Source organism: Rhinatrema bivittatum, chromosome 3, assembly GCF_901001135.1.
Source record: "Rhinatrema bivittatum chromosome 3, aRhiBiv1.1, whole genome shotgun sequence".
Taxonomy (NCBI): domain Eukaryota; kingdom Metazoa; phylum Chordata; class Amphibia; order Gymnophiona; family Rhinatrematidae; genus Rhinatrema; species Rhinatrema bivittatum.
Window position 1 is genome coordinate 27,189,250 of NC_042617.1, and position 21,310 is coordinate 27,210,559.

The 21,310-nt window shown below is 49.5% G+C and overlaps 1 long non-coding RNA gene across 1 annotated transcript; it reads right to left on the minus strand.

Annotated features, from left to right (window-relative positions):
- Positions 1-520: 520 nt before the first annotated feature.
- LOC115088485 lies at positions 521-19,972 on the minus strand. The gene is made up of 3 exons (XR_003855786.1): positions 19,918-19,972; positions 2,241-2,387; positions 521-699 (listed from the first exon to the last, which is right to left on the minus strand). It is a non-coding gene; the product is annotated as an uncharacterized LOC115088485 (long non-coding RNA).
- Between the last annotated feature and the right edge of the window lie 1,338 nt (positions 19,973-21,310).

A 21,310-nucleotide genomic window follows, 5' to 3' on the forward strand; every position in this document is an offset into this window, starting at 1 on the left:
ATCTAAAGCAGTTGGTGGGAGCCCTGAATTTCCTGCAACTTCACTTAAATGGCATAAAGAACTGTATTGTAGCCTCTCTTTGCTTTCTGTGACTCGGAAGACGTATTTGCCTGTATTTTTTTGTATCCCTGTTCTACTGCTTGACTCCTTTTTCCTTTGCATTTTAGTAAGGTTTATTATTATTACTTTAGAACAATTCCCATTGAGGGGACCGCTTAGGAAGAGACTATGAGTTATCCCGTTGGCCTCTGCAACGTTTAGCCGTCCCCCCCACCACCACCCCCACTGCACACACACTGGAAGCCTCCTGATCCCAGAGCTGCACCGTGTTGAACAGAGCTCCGCAGCATCGGAAGGTGGCCCCTTGCCTGCTTTAGGGAGGACCCGAAGGAAGGAAAGGGGTTAAACATTTCCAAAGAACATTTTTTTTATTTAAAGGTAGATGCAAGCATTTCCAGTTGAATAAGCAGCAATCTATTCACATTCACCTGCTCCTCAGGTCTTGCCTGCTCCTCGGGGCATAGAAGCCGCCTCTCCCTACAGATTCCGTTTAGGTGGCTACTTCGGACTTTAAAGCCCAGGTGCAAGTTAATATTGTTAAGCGGCTGATGAGCCTCTGATGGTTTGGGAATATTTTGTACCCAGTAATGGGATGCTGCTGGTCTTAACATGTTGTACCCTGCCTTGGATGAAGTTCTCCTTCAGAAAAGGTGGGAGATAAAGCCAAATAATAAACAAATAGATAAATGGAACAACTGGAAGAAGAAGACAATTACATCAATAACCAGATTTGTATTGGACCCGCTTTTCTTTCTTTGAGATTCAAAAGGTTCATATCATAACAAAACTGAGAAATGAAAGGGCCAGCATATCAAGGATTTTTCAGATGGAGTTCAAGAATTTAAGGCATTTAGTTCAGTGCCTCTGAGGCCTTCATATCTCATAGCACCTGCTCCACCCCAGGAAACCTTGTGAATTCAGGCAAATCAGTATTCAGACCAATGGCACCATTACTGTTCCTCCTCAGAAGAAACAGTTACTAGCGAGACTTTATCTTTCTTTAGAGATCATCGTTGTTTAATTAAGTACTCAACTACACTATCCCTGGTAAAATGAGTACTTTTTGAACTTGGAGTGCGTCCGTTCCTTTAGCTTTGCTGAATTTTCTTTCCACACTCGTGCCAGGACAAGTGCCTCGATCAGAAACAGATGTGTGTGACCGTGTTTGGGAACAGTGCACAGGGGAGTAAGCCCACCACTAGCCACAGTGGGGGCCCTTTGGGTGTAGTCTCCAGGTCCGTTACAGGGTGAAGCAGCAGTGGCGATGACACTCCAGCATCGGCCACCATCCTCCAGACCAGTGTTCCCCAATCTTTTCATCCCCAAGGCATGCTTACTACATTAACAAATGTGTTGTGTGGCCACCCCGACATCCACGGAAGAGCTAGGGAAGCACTGAAAACCCCACCTGTCTGAAGGCGAGAGGGGGACAGGGACATGAATGAGCCCATCATGATGGACCGGTTCCTGCTAAATACAGGTGCAGGAGAAAAGAAAAGTCAGTGTGGTGTGGATTTACCTGCCACGGGAGGCTGCCAGAGACCCCTCACTGCTGCCGCTGCTCCCAGCACTCAGAATGAGTCCCACCCATCGCTCAGGGCATGCTCTGCCATCCTACTCAGCCCGGGGATAGGACAGGGGCTGGAGGGACTCAAAATAAGAAGCTCAGCAGGGGGGAAGAGGAGGTGCCGGGTGGAGTGTGCGTGCTTCCCATTCATTCTCCTACTTTGGGAGCTCGTGGCGTAGCCAGGAAGAGGAGACATGCATGATTAGGCAGGTTCCCGGAAAGAAGCTCCGACATGTTTAGGAGCCACCGCTGGTGTCTCCTGTCGCAAGGTGCGACGAGGCAGAGCGCAGGACCTCGCAGGACCCCCCCCCCCCCCAACAGTTTTGGGGGAGGGGTATCCCTCCCCCACACCGCAGTGTGCAATGCTACAGCCTGAGCCACAGGGCCGGAGCAATACTGAAACTCTTTTCGACCAACAGTGATGTAGCGCCCAGGTCAGCAGGCACTAGGTCAGAATCGGCAAATGGGAGGTGAAGAGCTATTGCTGCTTGTGTGTCTGTCACCGGTGTCACAGGCCAGCTGTCGTTAACAATTGGTAACCTTTCGATTTCATAACAATTCCTTTGTTATAAAAGTCAGAATTAATTGCAGCTGACCTTGCTATTCCACTTACCGTGTCCCATATTCTGCTGTCAGTCCACAGTGCCCTTCTTCACCAATCACAGTTCATGCTCCTTCCACAAAGTGGGCATCTGTACCGCCTCTTATGACGTTGCAATCACTGTCTGAAGCCGGACTCCACCAAGCATTATCACCAATGCTACATTTTGTAGCCAAGAGATAAAATGAAGAGTTGGGAAGGCCTCAAACAATACAGAAATACTTATAAAACGTTGTGAATGGGCTTTTTTTTCTTTTTTACCCCCGCTTTTTTTGAAATTTTGGTTGTCATGGTAAAAGTAGCCGTCTCAAACACGGCACCTCCGGTTTCTCAGTGAAAGCCAGGATTATTGACTTTCTAGGCAAATGCTGACCTGAGCTTTACCCCAATCATTTGGTTAAATAAATCTTGATTTTTTTTCCCCTCAGTGGTAGTCGGTGCCAGCCTAATAATCTACTTATTGTAAAATGTTTCCTGGCAGCGCTTACGCTGGCACTGCACTGCCATTTCAGAGAGGAATGGCTGGTAATGCTTTGCCTTTTTCTTTTTTCCAGGAAAGAAGAATGCGTAGCACAATAGGAATCACAGCGCTCTCGCACCCGCATCCAACCCCAATGTGCCTAACGCATTCCGAGAGACGAGAATTGGCAGGCGCCCTTCTCCCATCCAGGAAAACCTCCCGGCAAGGTTTGCAAAACCTGAGAAGAAAGGAATTTTGTCTTGGGGAAAGTTTTCTCGTACGTAAGATCCTTCCCTCCTCCCTGCCCCCTCATCCCGTCGCAGGGGTCGCCCTCGGGTACTGCAGGGTTGGGGAAAAAACAGGCTGCAGGCCCGGACCTGGATTCAGGTCGCTGGGGGATAGGTCCAAGGGGAGTCTCACAGTTAAAAAAAACAACTCTCCAGTACAAGAATTTGTGTTCCAAATAAGAAAAACAGTTTTTTTTCTGAAACAAACAACAGTCCAAAGCAGTCCAAAGCAGAAAATAATAGCAATACAGTTCCCCATACACTTTCACTTCTGTCACAGCCTCGGAATTCCCGCAATTCTTCTCAGATCTCTTCAGCTCCATCCAATTCTCGCATCTCCCTCACAATCTCCCACTGACGCCCCCATCTCGCTCTTCAAGCTCCCCCCAGGAGGAAAACTGTAACGAGAGACCCGGTCTCCTTCTCCTTAGCTGCCGCTCCGACTGGGGGCTTCCCCAGGCAGGAGAGCTGTTCCTAGGGTCCTTGTTTTTATTTTCTATTTCTATTCCGCTTTTCAGGCACGTCAAAGCAAAGTACATCCTGGTGCTGTAGGTATTTCCCTGTCCCCAGTCCTCCCAGGTGGCCCCCACTCCAGAAAGACCCAGCTGCACTCCACTGCTCCCTTCACTGAAAGAACTCCCCTGCGCAGCTCTAACCCTTCAGCCCTCTCCTCACGCCTCGTGGAAGACCCTTTTATAGTCCTCCTCAATCAATGACTGTCTTCTACTCAACACCTCTGGAAAGCTTCGCACTGTACTGAAATCCCCTATCTAGTGAGCTCTGAGGGGGATTTACATATAGAAAATGTGACCTTGAATGCTGATACCTGCCAAGGATTTCTAAGACATCGGGATTTTTTTTTTTTTTTTGTAGTTTGCAATGCCAACTAAGACAAATCCAAAGATGTTACACATGAGCTGTCAAGAATACACAGGACTCTTCCTCAGAGGTCACTCCTGGAGAAGGGTCTTATTTCATCTTGACAGCTCGTCTCCTGCACCATCTTTGGATGGAATTTATGTTAGTCCAGCAAAAAAGTATCACAAACTCAACCTGATTTTCTCTAGGCCTGATGTAACCACTAGAACTTGATATTGTGAGAATCGAGCACCGAGCCAGCCTTAGAGGTAGATTTTTAAAAGGGTCGCTGGGGCGAAAACGCTCACCCAGGCGCACATATGCGGGGCGGGAGCGAGCAACGCGAATTTTAAGAAGCCGCGAAGTAAGCGCGCACATACCCGTGGCGCGTCAAAAATAAGGGGGCGGGGAAAGGGGGCGGGAGTGGGCGGGGCACGGGCATTCCGGGGCGGGGCCAAGACTTAGGCGGGTAACTCTGAATTCTGCAAAAGCTGTTATCCTCGTAACTTTACTGCTGGCCCTGATGAGGAGCAGGTCTGGAGGTCTCGGGTTTTAGGGCTTTCAGCACAGCGTGAGGGTTCAAGACCTCAATATCAGCCTGACAAACTGGTGGTCTAACTGGAAAAACTGGTCTTTCTCTCTCGCAAGCATGTTTTAAAATCCGCCTGCCTACGCGCGCAAAAGCCGCTTAAAGCCCCGGGACATTTTACTCGGGCCGCCTCGTAAGATTACGCGCACACAGACGCGCGGCAGGGGGATTTTAAACGCCACGCACATACGTGCACGCATGATATAACATCGCAGCGCATCTTGGCTTGCGCGCCGATCCCTGCGTTTACGGGCGCGTGCGCGTTCCTTTTAAGATTAGCCAGTTAGGAGTTTTACCGCTCATCTTTTGTATTATTAATAACCGCAGAATTAGTTTGCTGCTACTTGAAAGACGGTACCAATGGGCAGAAGGGCGTGGGGATTGCTTCTGCCCCCAGAAGATCCCAATATGCTTAGGGTGGGAGCTAGGCCATGGTCTGGGGGGAGGGGGTGCTTTGGGGGGCATCCTCAAGGTGGGGCTTACGTTTTTGGAAAGGGGGTGGGACCTTTAAGGCGAAGGCCAGGGATTTAAATGGGATGCTTTAATGAATATTTATGCACCGGGTGTGGATGGGCGTGAGGGGGACTACGTTTATCCCCCGCAGACCACCAAGGACTTTCAACAGCGGGGGAGGGACGGGGGACGGAATTGGTGGGGGGGGGGGGGGTGAGTGCCATTGTGAACTGCGGTGATTAGGAAGATGTGAAGTTCCCGGCCGCAGTAACTTGAGTAAAAATGTGGGAATCACAGTTTAGCAAATCCTACAAAGTTTCTACCTTCACGTCCAGCTCTGTTTCACTGCAGCTTAGTAAACAGGGCCCTTCCTCCGTCATGCAGAGGCGCCATGAGTTTTCTAGTGTTTGTCATTGGGCTTCCACATAATTGAGGTAGCAACCTATGTCAGATGTAACCCTTACTTGGTTGATCCCAAGGGCACACAAACTTATTTAACCCTTTAGGGCTACTCCGGCTAGCAATTTACTCCCATGCTTAACTCTTAATCCTGAGGGGGATTCTTTTTATGTTGGGAGGGAAGCTGTAGCCTGTGGCCCGGACCATGGTGTCTTGCTTTCAGTGAGTGTAGACTGTAAGTGCATCCCATGGGGTGAGATGCTGGGGCAAATCAGACAAGAACAGGCTTTGGGTGCTAAAATAAAGTTTACTGATTGGTAATAATTAAATTAAAATCTATTTTTCAATAAGGCTGAAGTTACATCTGACTGCTGGTACATGAGTGTATTTCTTTATAGGTAGGGGTCCTTTGATTCGGGCATCTGGGTAGAGCTCCTGTGGTGATTTTAGGTTAACGAAGCTCACCCAGTAGCTAACCAGGAATCCTATTGGAGGGGTCCCCAACTTCACAGCAAAAACAGTCCTCCTACCTTATTCTACATCGTTCCTGGACACCCAGCCCGTCCTGGTTGTTATTATTTGTAAGGGTTTTGGGTGGATCCCTGGACCTGTGGCAGATGACCACGCCCACGGGGGGAAGTCCCGTGAGGGGCCACAGGTCAGGCTTAGCGTAGGAGACACACTCACACTAGTTCTTTTATTATACAGGATTGGAGAACCACCAGAGGTGGCAGTAGTGAGCTGGAAAGTAGCCTGGTTGAGCTTGTAGTCCCTCAGACTCTGGAACAGCGATCCCACAATGGCTGTGCTGTAATAGAGAGAACTGATATTCAGGCCGATTCAGATGTTATAGGCAGCGCTGTCTTCCTGGCAGAAGTGGAGTCCAAGTAGCGAGTCCAGGAACATGGGCCCTCGAGGAGCGAGTACCGGTTCCAGACTGCGACCTGAAAGATAAGAAAGAGAGAGGCCCCTGAGGAGTGGGTACCCCAAATAGAGTAGGTCCAAAGGAGGCAGAGTTGCAAGGTACGGAGAGCGAATCCCATCCGTTAGGAAACCTTTGCTAACTCGATTAGCTAGCAATCGCGTAGGCCTTTTGTATCCTGGATGCATGACGTCATCACAGGGGGACGCCCCTGAGGTTCGCGCCACTGAAGGTACTTGAAGCAGGGCCGCACGGTGCGCGCGCCCTAAGGCAGCTGAACAGCACGGCGGGAGGCAGCGCCCAAGCCGGTCCGGGGTCGCCAGAAAGGACGGCAGGCAGATGCCGCGGTAGCCAAACGTCCGTCAACCGCAGGAGGAGTCGCCAGAGAGGTAAGGAGGGCGGAGTGGAGACGTCGGGCAGCGACAGTCGTAACACTGCTCCCATGCGTGGAGATCCAGCTGGGGGTCTCCTGGCCTTATTCCTTCATTTTTAGTTGTTACTGTGGACTTATGCCAGCACTGCATCCCTGTGGGGAGAGGTGAGTAAAAAAACCTCCCCACAAAACAATATCCAAATATTTGCTCTCTGAAAAACCTCTCGGTGACTGCTGCTTTGCTATCACGGGTGCTTGCCCCATCTGGGGTATAGATAAAGGCTGACAGGTCTTAAGCCCTTGTCTTTTGTGTCTGGGAGGGAGCCTTCTCCAAAGGGGGTGCATGCAGGAATCCCTTCCCAAAAAAGTCAGGATTCATCTTGGCCATGAAAAATCTCACACCGAAGATCTGTCACTGCTGCTGTCCCCTTCTAGGGAGTAGAGAGGGCTCACGGGTCTTCAGGTCTCTAGGCTGAGAGCCCTTTTGCCCCAAAGGCAACGGGGCAAAAATCTATCTCACTGCAACTAAATACAGGACAACCCTCTGGCAGGGTCTGCCCAGAGAGGCACCTCTTAGAAATATAAAGTTCCCGATGGGGCAGGGAGGCCTCACCAGAGAATGAAAAATAAAACTACATCCTTACTGCTCTGGGATCTGAATCAAAATGACTAAAATGGCTGGGCTAAATAGGATTGAAGCATCCAATCTAGACTCTCCAAGCTGGGAGGGGCTGAGATGGATGGAAGGTTCTATACAGGGACACAGTGACATCTAGTGGCCAACCTGTGGGGGTGCCACAGAAATAACTAGGAACATCACTCGAATTAAGTACAAAAAGTGAAGGAAAACAGTTTACTTAACTTTCTTCGGCGTATGATGACATATGGACCCACCTGACCATTGGCTAAGGTTGCCCTCTTTTTCCAGCTCATGTTTTGAGACTAATATTGGGACATGGAGGAGATACTCTAATGGTTTAATGGTTTATTTAGTTTTTTATACCATCACATCAGTGGGAACCTTCACAACAGTGTACAATCAATTAAAAGAAAGAAATACAATAATTATAATATAAAAGAATAATAACAGCTATAATATCAAGTAGGAAAATAAAACAATAAATATAGCTGTTAAAATTAGACTAAAACAATGGATAGTAAAAATACATATTCATTAAGGATAAAACAATAAATAGTAACAGGCTGATACAGTATGGTGCGCTCAGTCGAGCGCACCTTTAGCCTCGGTTTGGCCACGCGTTTTCGACGCGGTATTTTTACCCCTTATACAGTAAGGGGTAATAGCGCGTCGAAAACGCACGGCCAAACCCACGAAAATAATAGCGCCCGCAACATGCAAATGCATGTTGATGGGCCTATTAGTTATTCCCACGCCATACAGAACGTAAAATGTGCAGCCAAGCCGTACATTTTAATTTCTGCCGGCACTGGGAAAGTGTACAGAAAAAACTGCTTTTCTGTACACCCTCTGACTTAATATCATAGTGATATTAAGTCGGGGGCCCCAAAATTTAAAAAAAAATTAAAAATCTGCCTGTGGCCCGTGGGTCGGAAGATGGACGCTCAATTTAGCAGGCATCCGTTTTCCGAACCCGTGGCTGTCAGCGGGTTCGAGAACCGACGCCGGTAAAATTGAGCGTTGGCTGTCAAACCCGCTGACAGCCACTGCTTCTGTGAAAAAGGAGGCGCTAGGGACGCGCTAGTGTCCCTAGCGCCTCCTTTTACTGTGGGCCGTCATTTAAATACAGAATCGCACGCCCAGGAGAGTAGCCTGGGCACGCGTTGGGAGAGTGGGCGCTCGCCTCGGAGCGGGTTTTACTGTATCGGTTCATAAGTTGGCAAGTTAGGAGCAAAAAGCATGCTGTTTGTTTGGCCAATCTCTGTGTAGGCACACGTAAAAAGCCATGTTTTTAAATCAGCTTTGAATCTCTTTAGGTCTGTTTGCAGCCGTAATTGTGCTGGTAGCGTGTTCCAGAACTTTGGACCTGCAATAGAGATTGCCCTCTCACAAACTTCACTGAGTCTTGCTGTTTTAATTGTGAGGATTGTTAATAGGCCTTTGTTGGCGGACCTCATGGTTTTTGTTGTGGAACGTGTAGTCGGATTGCTGCATTGAGCCATTCATTTTTATTTCCGTAGATTATGTTACGCAAAATACAGGCCATTTTATATTGTATGCGAAAGGTAATGGGGAGTCAATGTAAGGATACTAAAATGGGGGTAATGTGATCGCATTTTCTAATGCCAGACAAGACCCTTGCGGCAGCATTTTGTAGCACATGAAGCGGTCTAATTGTACAATTGGGTAGGCCAAGTAGTGAGCCATTACAATAGTCGATATTCGAAAATATCAAGGATTGTAGAACCGTCCTAAAGTCTCTAGGGGTGCTTCCGGCTTATTCCTATTGGAACATATTGATCTATAATCATATCCATTCTTAGATTATAGTAATTGTATTGGTCATAAGTATAACTGATGTTTCCTGTCTGTGAATGCTTCACTTGATAGGTGAGGACTATAGGCTATAAGATGCACTTAAATTATGTATGCTTCTACTAGCTATCTAGTTTTTATTTTAGTCGCTTTCATTTACCAGACCAATGCTGGTCTTGCTGATGTTGAAGCTGCTGTGCTAGGCCAGCAATAGCAGAGGCAGGAGGGCAAGTCCGCCGAGTTCATGGCCTCAGCAAACTGTGAAGGGGAGCGGGTGCGTGAGCCCTTAGTGCTGCGGTGTAGTTGACGCAGCCTCGAGGGCAAACCCCCGAGGCCTACGCCGGCACTAGGCAAATGATCCCTTTAGCAGGGCAGTTGGGAGCTTCACCTTTCCCAGCCGCCTCCCTCGCAGGTTGAGCCCTTGGGTTATGGCGGCTGGCAGGACTTAGTGGGCTTCCTAGGGTGGTGGTGCTGATGATCGCTAGAGTCCAGAGACACACCAGGGTCAGGGCAGACAGCAGGTAACAGAGTCAGAGATCGGCCAAGGTCAGGGCAGGCTTCCAGCACGAATAGTCAAGAGGCAAGGCTGGAAGACAAGGCTGGATGAGGCAAGGCTGGAAGACAAGGCTGGACGAGGCAAAGCTGGAAGGCAAGGCTGGAAGACAAGGCTGGACGAGGCAAAGCTGGAAGACAAGGCTGGACGAGGCAAAGCTGGAAGACAAGGCTGGATGGCAGGAACCAGGAACACCGTTTGCAAGCAGGAGACCCATTGCTGAGGTGTTTGATGCTCCTTCTGAGGAACCTTATATGCAGAGGAGGCCGTGATGTCATCAGAGGGTGCCACGACCAAGTTCCCATGAGCCATGAATCCTAACACAGAGGCAACCACAAGAGTAGCAGGGTTGCACCATAATTTCCATGGGCACCTGCAGACCCCTGTAACTGCTTTTTGTGCACGTGCTTTTTCTATTCTCCCCAAAAAATCTGCCTCCGGAAATAAATACACTTTCAGCCGCCCTTAGGGTGGGCAATTTTCAGAAAAAAACAAAACAAAACAGAACACAAAACTGACTTTGAAAATTGCTCTCTAAAAGCAGCAGCGCAGTACAGTAATATTGGATATGTAATTCATTCTCTGTGCAGTCCTGTGTATCCAGAGTCCCATGGATGTATGAGACAAGGATCGGTGGATATGTGTGAGGGGTTTACAGGCCTGCAGAAAGGATATGTGCTGTTAAGCGTGAGTGTGTGACACAGCCCAATGAGTGTGAAAACAGGAAGTAAAGATGCAATTGAAATGCAAATTACACCTACATCGGTCTACGAGAGAGAATATGATCATTGTAATGGAGCCCCCCTTTTTCGGTGGGTGTCCTGAATATAGGGGTGCACGGTGTCCCAGGGCCACAGCTCACTTTCGCTCTCTGCTAGTTCGTTCTGGTTGATGGTGGTGGTTGTGGTGGCTGGGGAGGAGAGGATAAACCTCCAAGGCCCCAGGCACACAGGGGAATCAGCCTGGCAGTCTCCTCCTCTCACAGAGGTGCTCGCAGTTGTGATGTCCTGGCTCTAGGATACATGGCACGCTTGTGGGGTGTTCCAGCAAAGATTTACTGCAACCTAAAATATCTTCAAACAGATCAATGAAAATCCAGAAGTACTGATTGTCTCTGCCCTGCAACAGCTTCAGGTGGCAGGCCCTGGGAAAAGACCCAGGTGGGCTCCTATGTAACCCTTTCTTAGTGGGTGTACTCCTCCCAAAGGGCCATAGACGAATGTGTTTCTTGGGGGCTGTCTCCGCAGGCATATTTCTCCCTCTCTGCTTCTCCCAAGGTGTGGGTTCTTTCCATGGGGGGGGAAGGATGACCTTTTAAGCCCAGCTGGTGCAGTGACTTCCCTTTGGGGCCGATGCAATACGGTGCGCTCAGCCGAGCGCACTCTTAACCTGCAGTCGGACGTGGGTAGAATAGGCGCTAATCAATTCCCCTAATGCAATAAGGGGATTAGCGCATATTCTACGCATGTCCAACGAGGAGTGAACCTAAGAGCGCTCATCACATGCAAATGCACGCGAATGAGGCTATTAGGCATTCACTCCCGATGCAAAATTTAAAAAATGTGCACCTCGGGCACATATTTAATTGTCATCTATTAACGCCTGCCTGAAACAGGCGTTAATAGCTGAATGCATCATAAACAAGTACAGAAAAGCAGAAAAAACTGCTTTTCTGTACTGCCTCCTCCTTAATATCGTTGAGATATTGAGTAGCACGAAAATTTAAAAAACGAGTAAAAAAAAAATAGTCGGGTTCAGGAAACGGCGCTTGACTGACAAACGTTTGCTTCCTGAACCCTCGGCGTCGGTTTTCTTTACCGGCGGCCCGAAAACCGACGCCAATAAACCCGCTGTCAATTTTCGTGACTGCCGTCCGCTGGTAAAGAAAACCAACGCCGATAAACTTGGCATCGGTTTCCGTGATGGCAGTTCGCCGAATCACGAAAACCGATTGGGTTCGCAAGCGACCCTAGCGCCTCCTTGCTAACGCGACCCCCTAATTTAAATATCGCATGGCGCCCCCCTCGGGGGCGCCTGGGGTGCGTTAAGAGAGCGGGCGCTGACTGTTCAGCGCCCGCTTTCTACGCGACTATATTGCATCGGCCCCTTTGTGTGCTGCTAACTGCTCTCTGTCATGGTGCTGCAGGGAACAGGCAGGACATAGTTTGGGTGTTCAAATTAACTTTTCAGTGATCCTTCCAAATAAATAAATGTCCAATCAAGTAGATAAACTCCAATGTACATCTGGTTTCTTTCACCGAACTTCCTTGCTAGTTCCCTCTGAGTACTGTATGTGTTCTTTGCCCAGGTACCTGGGAAGAGGCTTTTCTCTGAACTGAGTCGATAAACTGTGCCAGTGAGGGCAGGGAAATCCTAAGGTGAAGGGATCCGCTCTGTCCCGAAAATGTCCTACCTGAGGTCCACCAAGTCTCGTTTTTTTCTTCCCCCAGCCTACGTCCTGTGTGCGAAACGGGTCGAGATCCCAGGGATGGGTCTCCAAAGGTCTTCTTTCTTCTCTCCTAATGTGGCCTCTCGTTAGGAGAGGTCATGCTGCCGAACAAACAGGCTAACGTAGCCCGGCCGCAACCACGAGGAAAGGGGAGCACCGAACCCTTCACAAACCAAAAGAGGCAAAACGCTTTCAAAGTCCAAAGACGTCTCTTCTGAGGTGAGGAGTCCTAGCTTCCCTTCCACCTCAGGGGAAGGAGTACAGCTCTTCTCACCCCCTGGCCCCTGGATTCGGGTATTGTCCCTCATCAGAAACTGGACCCAAGAGAAAACTGCCCAAAAAAATGTCAGCAAAGTCTCTTTTCCAACAAACTAGAGGCAAACCCTGACAGGCAAGCTGTGTACTGCATGGATCTCCTCAAAAAGCAATCAGCTCCCAAAACCGGCTCCTTACTCTCCAAACGCCAATTCAAAATGGCCGCACTTTCTAAGCTACGAGCCTCCCCAAATGAACTAAGGAGCTACCGTTCTCAGCCAGCCTCAGGAGGAGGTGCTGCTCAGAAATGGTATTTCCTAGTAAGCTGGGGACACCCAGAGCAGGGATCTAGGGCCATCTAGTGGAGGCCAGGGGATCTCTGCACGTATTAGGGGACTGGGATCTCCCGTCTCTTCTCCGGTGTTAAACTGGGCCTCTAGCTTAGAAAGTCCCCAAAATACAGCAAACATTAAAGTCCTTACCCCCTTCTCATGGGCAGGAATGGTGAAAAAACTGTAAAACAGGATCAAAATCTTCTTTAAAAAACCCCAAAACAAACACCTGTCACTTCTCTGAGGGTAAGTCACGGCTCTTTTCCCTGACCTCCTTCAGGCGGGGGGGGGGAAGAATCCTCCCAGTGGCAGGACCAGGATCCATACAAAAATAGAGACTCATCCCAAAAAATGATTCCCCAGTGTCTGGGGTAACCCCTGCCAAACCAGGCGGGCACTGAGCCAGGAAATCTACCTCTCTCCATATTATCCGTCTGAGTCACTCCAGCCCTCTCTCCTTCGTCCTAGAAACCTACTCAGGGCCTAAGCTCAGGCCCTCTAGTGGAGAGCCAGGGGATCTCTACAACAATGCAAAGTGCTCTTTAAAACACGAGCCCCTGTAGCACCCTCCCCCTCCCCCCATTGAGAAACGTGGCGCTGATCCAGTGGCTTTTGCATTGGAAACTTAAGCCAGATTAAAATAAAGGAAAATTGTTAAATTTGATTGGGGGGGGGGGGGGGGGGGAATCTGTCGGATAATGTAAGAGAGACTTTGTTCAGTTTTCCCAATGTTAAAATGTTTTAAAAGAAAATGTCCAAATTGCTCCCGCGGGAAACAACGCGACCTCGGCAGTGCTGCAGGCCCCGCTTATATCAGCCTCAGAAGGACGTTATTTATTGAGGCTCGTGGAGGTGAATGAAAGGTGAGAAGCCTTGGGTGAATGGGTATTTATGGGAAGGGCGAAGGGCGAAGGGCGAAGGGCTGAGTATTACCGGAAGCCTGGGGAGGCTCCTCCTCTTGTGTGCAGACTGAATTTTTTTTTTTTGGCCAAATATTTTCTTACTCCTCCAAATGACTCCCAAATATCTGTTTTTTGACACAACGTTGGCTATTTTCCCACTCTTCACCTCCCCGAGGCATCAAGAGGTCGATGTTCAAAAGCCATTCACTTATCCGTCTGAACGGCAAAGCGGCGATACTCGTCGCCGTACGCGGCTGGAAAGTAGCCGCGTGATTTTGGGGGCGGGTGGGGGGGGGGGGCGTTTCCGGGAGGAGCAGAGCTGGCCACTTAAGTTACGCAGCTAACTCTGGTCGCGCCGTAGAACGTTAAGACAGCCGGGTGCCTTCAGTGGCGCTGCTGGACCGCTGAATATCCCAGTTACGTTAGCCAGGGTGGTGTGACCGGCGAACTATGTTAGCCATTCTGCGGATGAAAAAGGATTTTGTGTGGCGTGAACTGGATCTGCTATGCCCGCGTGGGGCTGTGTGGCTATAAAAGATCCTGCTAAGTCCGTGTGCTGCGGGAGCTCCCGTCAGGGCTACAGTCCTGGCCCTGCCACCTGCCCGCCGCTGTAAAACCCCGTGACTGCGACGAGGGAACCCAAGCCGCCTTTGCCTCATACTTATGGATTGTAAATCCGCTGGGAAGCCGTCCTGGAAAAAGGCGGAACAAGAAATGTCGGGGAAACGCATAATAGCACGCGCCGTCAATAACTGGCAACGGCGAAGCTCTCAAACTTGGGGTAGGAGGGGGGCTTCAGGATCCTCCGCTCTGTGCTCTGGGGACGTCTGGAAGCTGTTGAGTGCCTTTTACCTCTCCACCACCACCACCACCACTGCCGCGTGCCAGAGACGGGAAGGACCCCCGGCAGCTGCGCTCTCAGCGCTGCCGGTGAAAGGAGAGAGGAAGCATGGGTAACGGAGGGTGTGCTCGCAGGAAGGCAGCGTTTCTGAACAGGGTTTACGTCTGTTGGCTGCGAACGTTATCTCAGCATGATCGCATGGCGTATGATTATGCCTTTTACATGCCATCATTAGAGGGAAATATCCATGTACATTACAATCTTCCCCCTTTTCCCCACTGGTTAACCGAGCATGACCTCGTTTTCCGCTTTCTGTCCTCCTTGTCTAAGACAGCGAGAGAGGGACTTTACGCAGGCGTGCAGAGCCGCAGCCTAATTCCAAATCATTAAGGACACTGTGAGCCGGTCCTCTTCAGGGCCGGCGCGTCCCAACAGGCGAACCGGGCGGTCGCCTAGGGCGTCAGCCATTAGGGGACGGCAAAGGGCAGCCATGTGGGGCCGTGAGCGGAGCCCATCCCGCTCGCGGCCGAGAGGAGTAGAGACTCGGCGGGCCACGAGCAGCGCCTCTGTGTGTGTGTGAATGAGGGGGATTGTGTGTGTACGAGAGAGCAATGATATTAGTGTGTAAGGGAGCGTGTGTGAATGAGGCAAGGAACCTAAGTGTGAGTAAGAGAGGTGGCCTGTCTGAGTGAATGAGGTTGGGGGCCAGAGCCGGGGCCTGGACCGTGGGCGGCAGGTGGCAGGCAAAAGATTTGCCTAAGGCGCCTAATACTCTTGCACCGGCCCTGGTCCTCTTTCACAAACTCCCTTTTCTAAGGATTGCTGGATTTTCTCCCAGAAAAGGAAGCTTGCAAAGAGTCCGGAGGAGATCCATGTCAGCATGTTACGTTTACAGTCACAGCTCCTTTGAAAATTCACCTATACGGTGCCCATTCTGTACCCCTACTGTATGCGCTGGCTGGATCTTCATAGGGAAGCCCTGCGAGGAGCTTCCCTTGGAAACTGAGCTTGCAGTCCTGCGCTCCCTGAGGAGTTTCAAAACTGCCCAACCATTTATTTTATTATTATTAACATATATATATATGTATATATATTATTTCAAAATATACGTCCTAGGAAGGTGCTTGTTGGGAACAGGTCACCGTTGACAAACAACCGATGAAATATTTCAAAAGGGGGAAGACAGTCACCATTCCGGAAGAAATTCGATGCAGGGAGGGTAAATTATAAAGATATGCGGGGAGAAATGCGTGCGAATACCTCGGGCATGCGCATTGGTCCCCGCCTAGTGCAGAGGCAGCCGGGGGGGAGCAGGGACTGGATTTACCGGCACACGATTCTGCCGCACGCCTTCGCCGGTTTTACCCGCGACAGAAGCCTGGGCGCGCTTTCACTTTACCCCTCCCCGAGATTTGCCCAGGCGGGGGAGGGCAGCAGGAAGCTGCACAGTTCCGTGCATATTATTTGCACAGCACGCCCTCCCCCCCCCTTTCACCGGCAGCTGGAGTGGCGTTAGCCCCGGGGGGAGCTGCGCGTCTATTTCTGCTCGGAGGAAGCATCCGCAGATAAAGCAGGCGCTAATCTCTGCGGGTACTGCCCCCGCCCCCGGGCAACTTTCGAAGTGAAAGAACGCGTGGACTTTGCAGGTGGCACGGAAATTGCCTCCCCAGGTGCCTTGCAAACTTAAGACCAGGTAAATAAATCACAGCCTCCCTGTTTAAATGCGTCTATTCAGGAGCTGCAGCTGGGGAGGGGCAAGAGGGGGACCCGGGGCAGTTTTCTCAAGCTGGGATGACGTATCAAGAAATGCACTTAGTATCTCCGGACTTCATAACACGTGTACAAGGCAAACGTAAGCAAAAGCGTGCATCCCGTCCGAAAACGCCAGCTCTTTTTTTTTTTTTTTTTTTTTTAGTTAGCTTGCTGAGGGTTGCTCAGAGTTAAACCAAACGCCCGTGGGTCTGTATGCCAGGGCGATACACTACTAAGCTCTAGAGCGACGGCCTGTCTCTGGGAAGGACGGGAGAGCCTTTAGTACATTGGTGGAGGTTTAGCGCTCTGCAGTTTCCTCCTGCTCCTCTGGGCGGCAGGCTTCTCCTGGGGCACTGGCACCGTGCATCTTCACTTGTAAATGACCAACAGTTTTGCCTCATTTATGGCCCACACCCCCACCCTCCACCGCCACCCCTCACACACACATTCTCTTTCTATATAACCCAATATCACAGAGACTTTTCTTCAGCCCGGGACCACAGATGGCGCCTCCCTGTAGGAATCTGTTACACATGCACTTCCAGTGTGCCATCGCTGTGTGACTCCTCCTTCAGGGGCTGTGAGCGCTGCTTCTGCTGCACGCCCAGCCCAAGTAGCAAAAGACAAAAGTTGAAAAAACAGAGCCCAGGTCTCCTGCATAGCAGCGCCCGGCACTGCCACTGCCACTGAGCTTGATGTGGGGCATAAAACAACCTGTTCAGAGCTGTTATTTAAAGGTTTGGTGCTTTCACAGATCAATCCTATCTATGAAAAGGTAAATATTACATCAGGCCCTAAAACACCTCCTATTAGGAAAGCAGAACAAACCAGTCTGCTCTAAATTCCTACATAGAAACTATAAATGCTGGCAGTACACCTCACCTCACTTACACATGCAGATCACAGCCAGAACCTGAGCAAATACAGAATAAAGAGACCATAAAGTATAACTAGAAATGTGTAGATAGAAACTGAACTGGAAACTGCCACAAGCCAAAATCTGTATGCAATAAAGCAGTGGAAAAACACAAAGATTACTAGCACTCATAAATCAAACAAAATCAGAAAATATAAATTAGCCATAATAAACCATACTAAGAAAAAGAATATTGCTAAACAGATGACAAATAGAATAACATCCAATAATTAAGAACTCATATAATACGTTTTAAAAATTTCCAAACAGCAATAAAATATTTCGAAATAGCAGACACATCAAACACCTAATTAAAGCAAGAAGGGAAAAATCCCCTGCTTCTCATACCTGGAAACTATTGATTTACAGTCACCCTAAGCTTGTCATGGAGTAGTGGGGGTGGCACAAATTTTTCACCCATCCCCCCCTCCCCCTCCCAGGCAGACTCCCATTAACACACACACATCCACACAAACACACACACATCCACTCCAGGCCCTCTCCCATTTACACACACACATCCACCCACCCCAAGCAGGCTCCCATTCACACACACACACATGCCCATCCCCCTTAGGCAGGTTCCCATTCACATACACACACACACACATCCACCCCAGGCAGGCTCCCATTCACACACACACACACACACACATCCACCCCAGGCAGGCTCTCATTCACACACACACACACACACACACACACATCCACCCCAGGCAGGCTCTCATTCACACACACAAACATGCCCATCCCCCTTAGGCAGGATCCCATTCACACACCCCCCCCCCAGGCAGGTGTCCATTCACACGCACACACACACACCTCCCCAGGCAGGCTTTCATTCACCCACAAACATATGCCCATCCCCCTCAGGCAGGATCACATTCACACATTTACATCCCCCCCCCCAAGCAGGTGTCCATTCATACACCCCCAGCCCCCCAGGCAGGCTCCTATTAACACCCTCATCCCCCCCAGACAGGCAACCATTCACACACACACAAACACACATCCACCCCAGGCAGGCTCCCCATTCACACACATACAGCCCATCCTCCTCAGGCAGGATCCCACTCTCTCTCTCACACACACACCCCAGGCAGTTGTCCATTCACACACACACCCCCATCTCCCCAGACTGGCACCCATTCACACACACACACACACACATCTCCCCCAGGCAGGCTCCCATTCACACACAGACACACCCATTCCCCCCGGTGGATGGGGTCCACCTGTGGCCACACAGCCCTCTCGCTGCTCCATTTGGTGGGCCCCTTCCACTGCAACCGCCGCCCTCCCAGGTATGCCGCCCTGTGCAACTGCACGGTTTGCACACCTGGTAGCACCAGGCCTGGATGTAGCTGTTACTCCCTCCAGGGGTTCCAGTGTGGGAGAAGCAAGAGTCAGGTGTGGACTCGCTCCAAGTGTCCCAGGAAACCTGAGGGAAAAGCAGTAAGTGTGTAAACTGAGAAGGAAAGTTTTAGAAGAAGATCTGCTAACCGTGGTGGAACCTGGCAGGACCAGGAGACCCTGTGTGCTTAGCTGTAACTTGCCATGAGGCTCAGAGGATTACATTTCTGAGGGTATAAGGTGTGAAGTTTCCTTGAGCAGATCTGGATAATTGTAAGTACAACAATGGAGTCTTTAGGGACTGAATGGGCATGGATAGGCCAAAGAACAAGTTAACTGTGATATTCTGGATCCCATAAGGACAGTGTTTGGAAGAAGCTTATGTTTGTTTCTCCTATGCTACTGCTATTTTTTTGGACTGATGGAAGACATTTTTTGTAATAAAATGCCTTTTTGGTTTGGGGCACAGCTTCAGGCGTGGACAGTAGTACTTTTTTGTGTGTAGGCCTGTGTCCTTGGCCCAGTTGGACCCTGCAGGTTAGCCTGCCCCCCCCCCCCCCCCCCCCGCCAGCTCATGACCCAGCCCTCGGAGGAGTCTTCCCCGGCTCTCCTCAGGGCTGAGAAGGTGGCCCCCTTGGTACAGGGGGTTACATGTAGAGAACATGTGTCCTGTAGAACTTCAGCATCTAACATTCATTTGTCATTGACATGTCTGATTAGCTTTTGGTTGCAAAGCAATTGTCAGCTGTAGTCTTGAGCTCCCGAAAAGAAAATGCAAGACTCATTAGAACAGTTGCTAGAAATAAAAAAAATCTAGCAAAAAAAAAAAAAAAAACAAGAAAAAGGTTCTGGTCGATCCGGTGGCTCGGTGGCAGGGCTGCACTCTGTCACACGGAGGGACCCGGGTTCAATGCACGCCTAGGGTCAGCCGAGGAGAAGAGAGCCTCGGTTATCATGAAACAGCGACACCTAGTGGCCAGATTCAAGGCTGCTGAAGGCAAAGGCTCCTGAGGGAGCCCCAGTGCGTGGCCCTGGGCTAAGAATTGTCCCTGCAATGCCGGGGGCCAAGTGAATTGGGACGGGGATATAAAATACGGAGAGAGAACCGTGGTCAGTGGCAAATGAAGGCTCATGGCACCACAGCCCCAAAGGAGGCCCGGTCCAATTCAGCTGACAGCCAAAAAAAAAAAAAGGCAAGAAGAGAACTAGCGAGTCGAAAAAAAAAAAAAAACCATCCCATGTGCATGATGACCTCAGCTTACGGCACTGGAACTGAGTGAGTGAGTGAGTAGGATGTGCCCCGATGGAAAAGGAAAGCTGAGTCACGATGAGGAGGAGGAAGGTGCCAAGTCCTCGGTTAGGAGAAAAAGAAGCAGACCAGCCCGAGGTCCTCTCTGCTGGGCATAAAGAACAGGAGATTCTCCCCGGAGGAAGACGTCCCCCGCGGTCCTCCGTGAAACGCCTCATGGCCCCGTTCCCTAAATGCTCCTGTCCTGGTGTGCGGGCTCCCGCCCTGCAGGACCCTGCTCTCTTCACTCACCCTTGTACTTTTGTCTCTTTTCATTCTCCAGCCCGGCTGCACGTCACGCACTTCATTCTCTGTGTCTCTGCAATCCGGCGCGATGCGAGCCACAGTAAACATCCGTCAAGAGCCTGAATGCAGATAAATGCCAACAGGTTTTAACATGCGCAGCGGAGCTCAGCAGATAATGCACTGCCTGGACCCGCAGTAATATTTAATAATAATATTATTGTGTGTATTTATACCTTAATTACATATGTATATAACTCCAGTATACCTTACCTACTTATGTATATAGCTCCAGTCAATTATTAATTATCTCTGTTCAATCAGCAATTAAGAGTTGTCCTATATGGATATATTTATTTTGATTTACTCTGTTAAGAAGTTATCTGCCGTTGCACTATCCTTCCTTACTGTCTCAAGTGTGCCCCCTGTCCTTACTGTGTTTACTAGCCCTGTTATATGTATTTTCAACCATTTTGTTACAATGTAAACCGGTGTGATGTACCCACTAATGCCGGTATAGAAAAGGTTTTAAATAAATAAATAAATAATAATAGTTCCATATCCCCCAACCCCCTCTGAAAGGAAAACATTTCTGCAGTTCAGGCTGCACAGAAATGTGCAGCCTGAAGTGCATGGTGCATGGTGTTTCTGTGCTATTACCTTGCAAAGCCTCGTCCAAGAATAATGCTTTCCACCTGGCGTTTCCCTGACTTCCAGCCTGAACGCTCTCCTGCGCTGTTCCCAAGGAGCTGCAGACGGACAGATCCCACATGAAGCCCTATGCAAATACCCCAAACACAGGCCAGAACAGGGGCTGGGGGTCTTGACTGGACAAGAGTCAGGACTTAAATCTGTTATGGATGATGATTACAAACTGGTTCCGCGTTGCACCTTTTTATCTTGCACGGCTGTTTCTAAGTTTGCCAAGTGATTAAAAAACGTTTTTATCGCTTGGCAAAGTTAGAAACAGCCGTGCAAGAGCTGAATGATATGGCAGCACATTTCTGGCACCAGAACTGCGGGCACAACTTGCAAAGACAAGAAATCAAGGTCAACAAACAGACCCTCTTTACTGGGCTCGCTTCACTCATTTCGGACTAGCTATGATTATTGTATGCATTAAGATAGCCTAATAAAGAGGTCTCACCTACCACTTGTTTGCTGGCCTTTATTTCTCTGTATCAAAGAGAATTAACACAGCAAGTTCATGACTTTATTTAAAAAAAAAGAAAGAAAGAAAGAATATTATTATTATCTATAGGCAGAGAGAGATAAAGGACCAGATTTAAGGACTGACAAAATTATGACAAAAAGTAAAAATCCCGCAATTCACTGGACGGTCAGTTTTCAAAATATTTAACCAGTTAACATTGAGAGTTAGCCATTTAAATCTTCTCCTTTT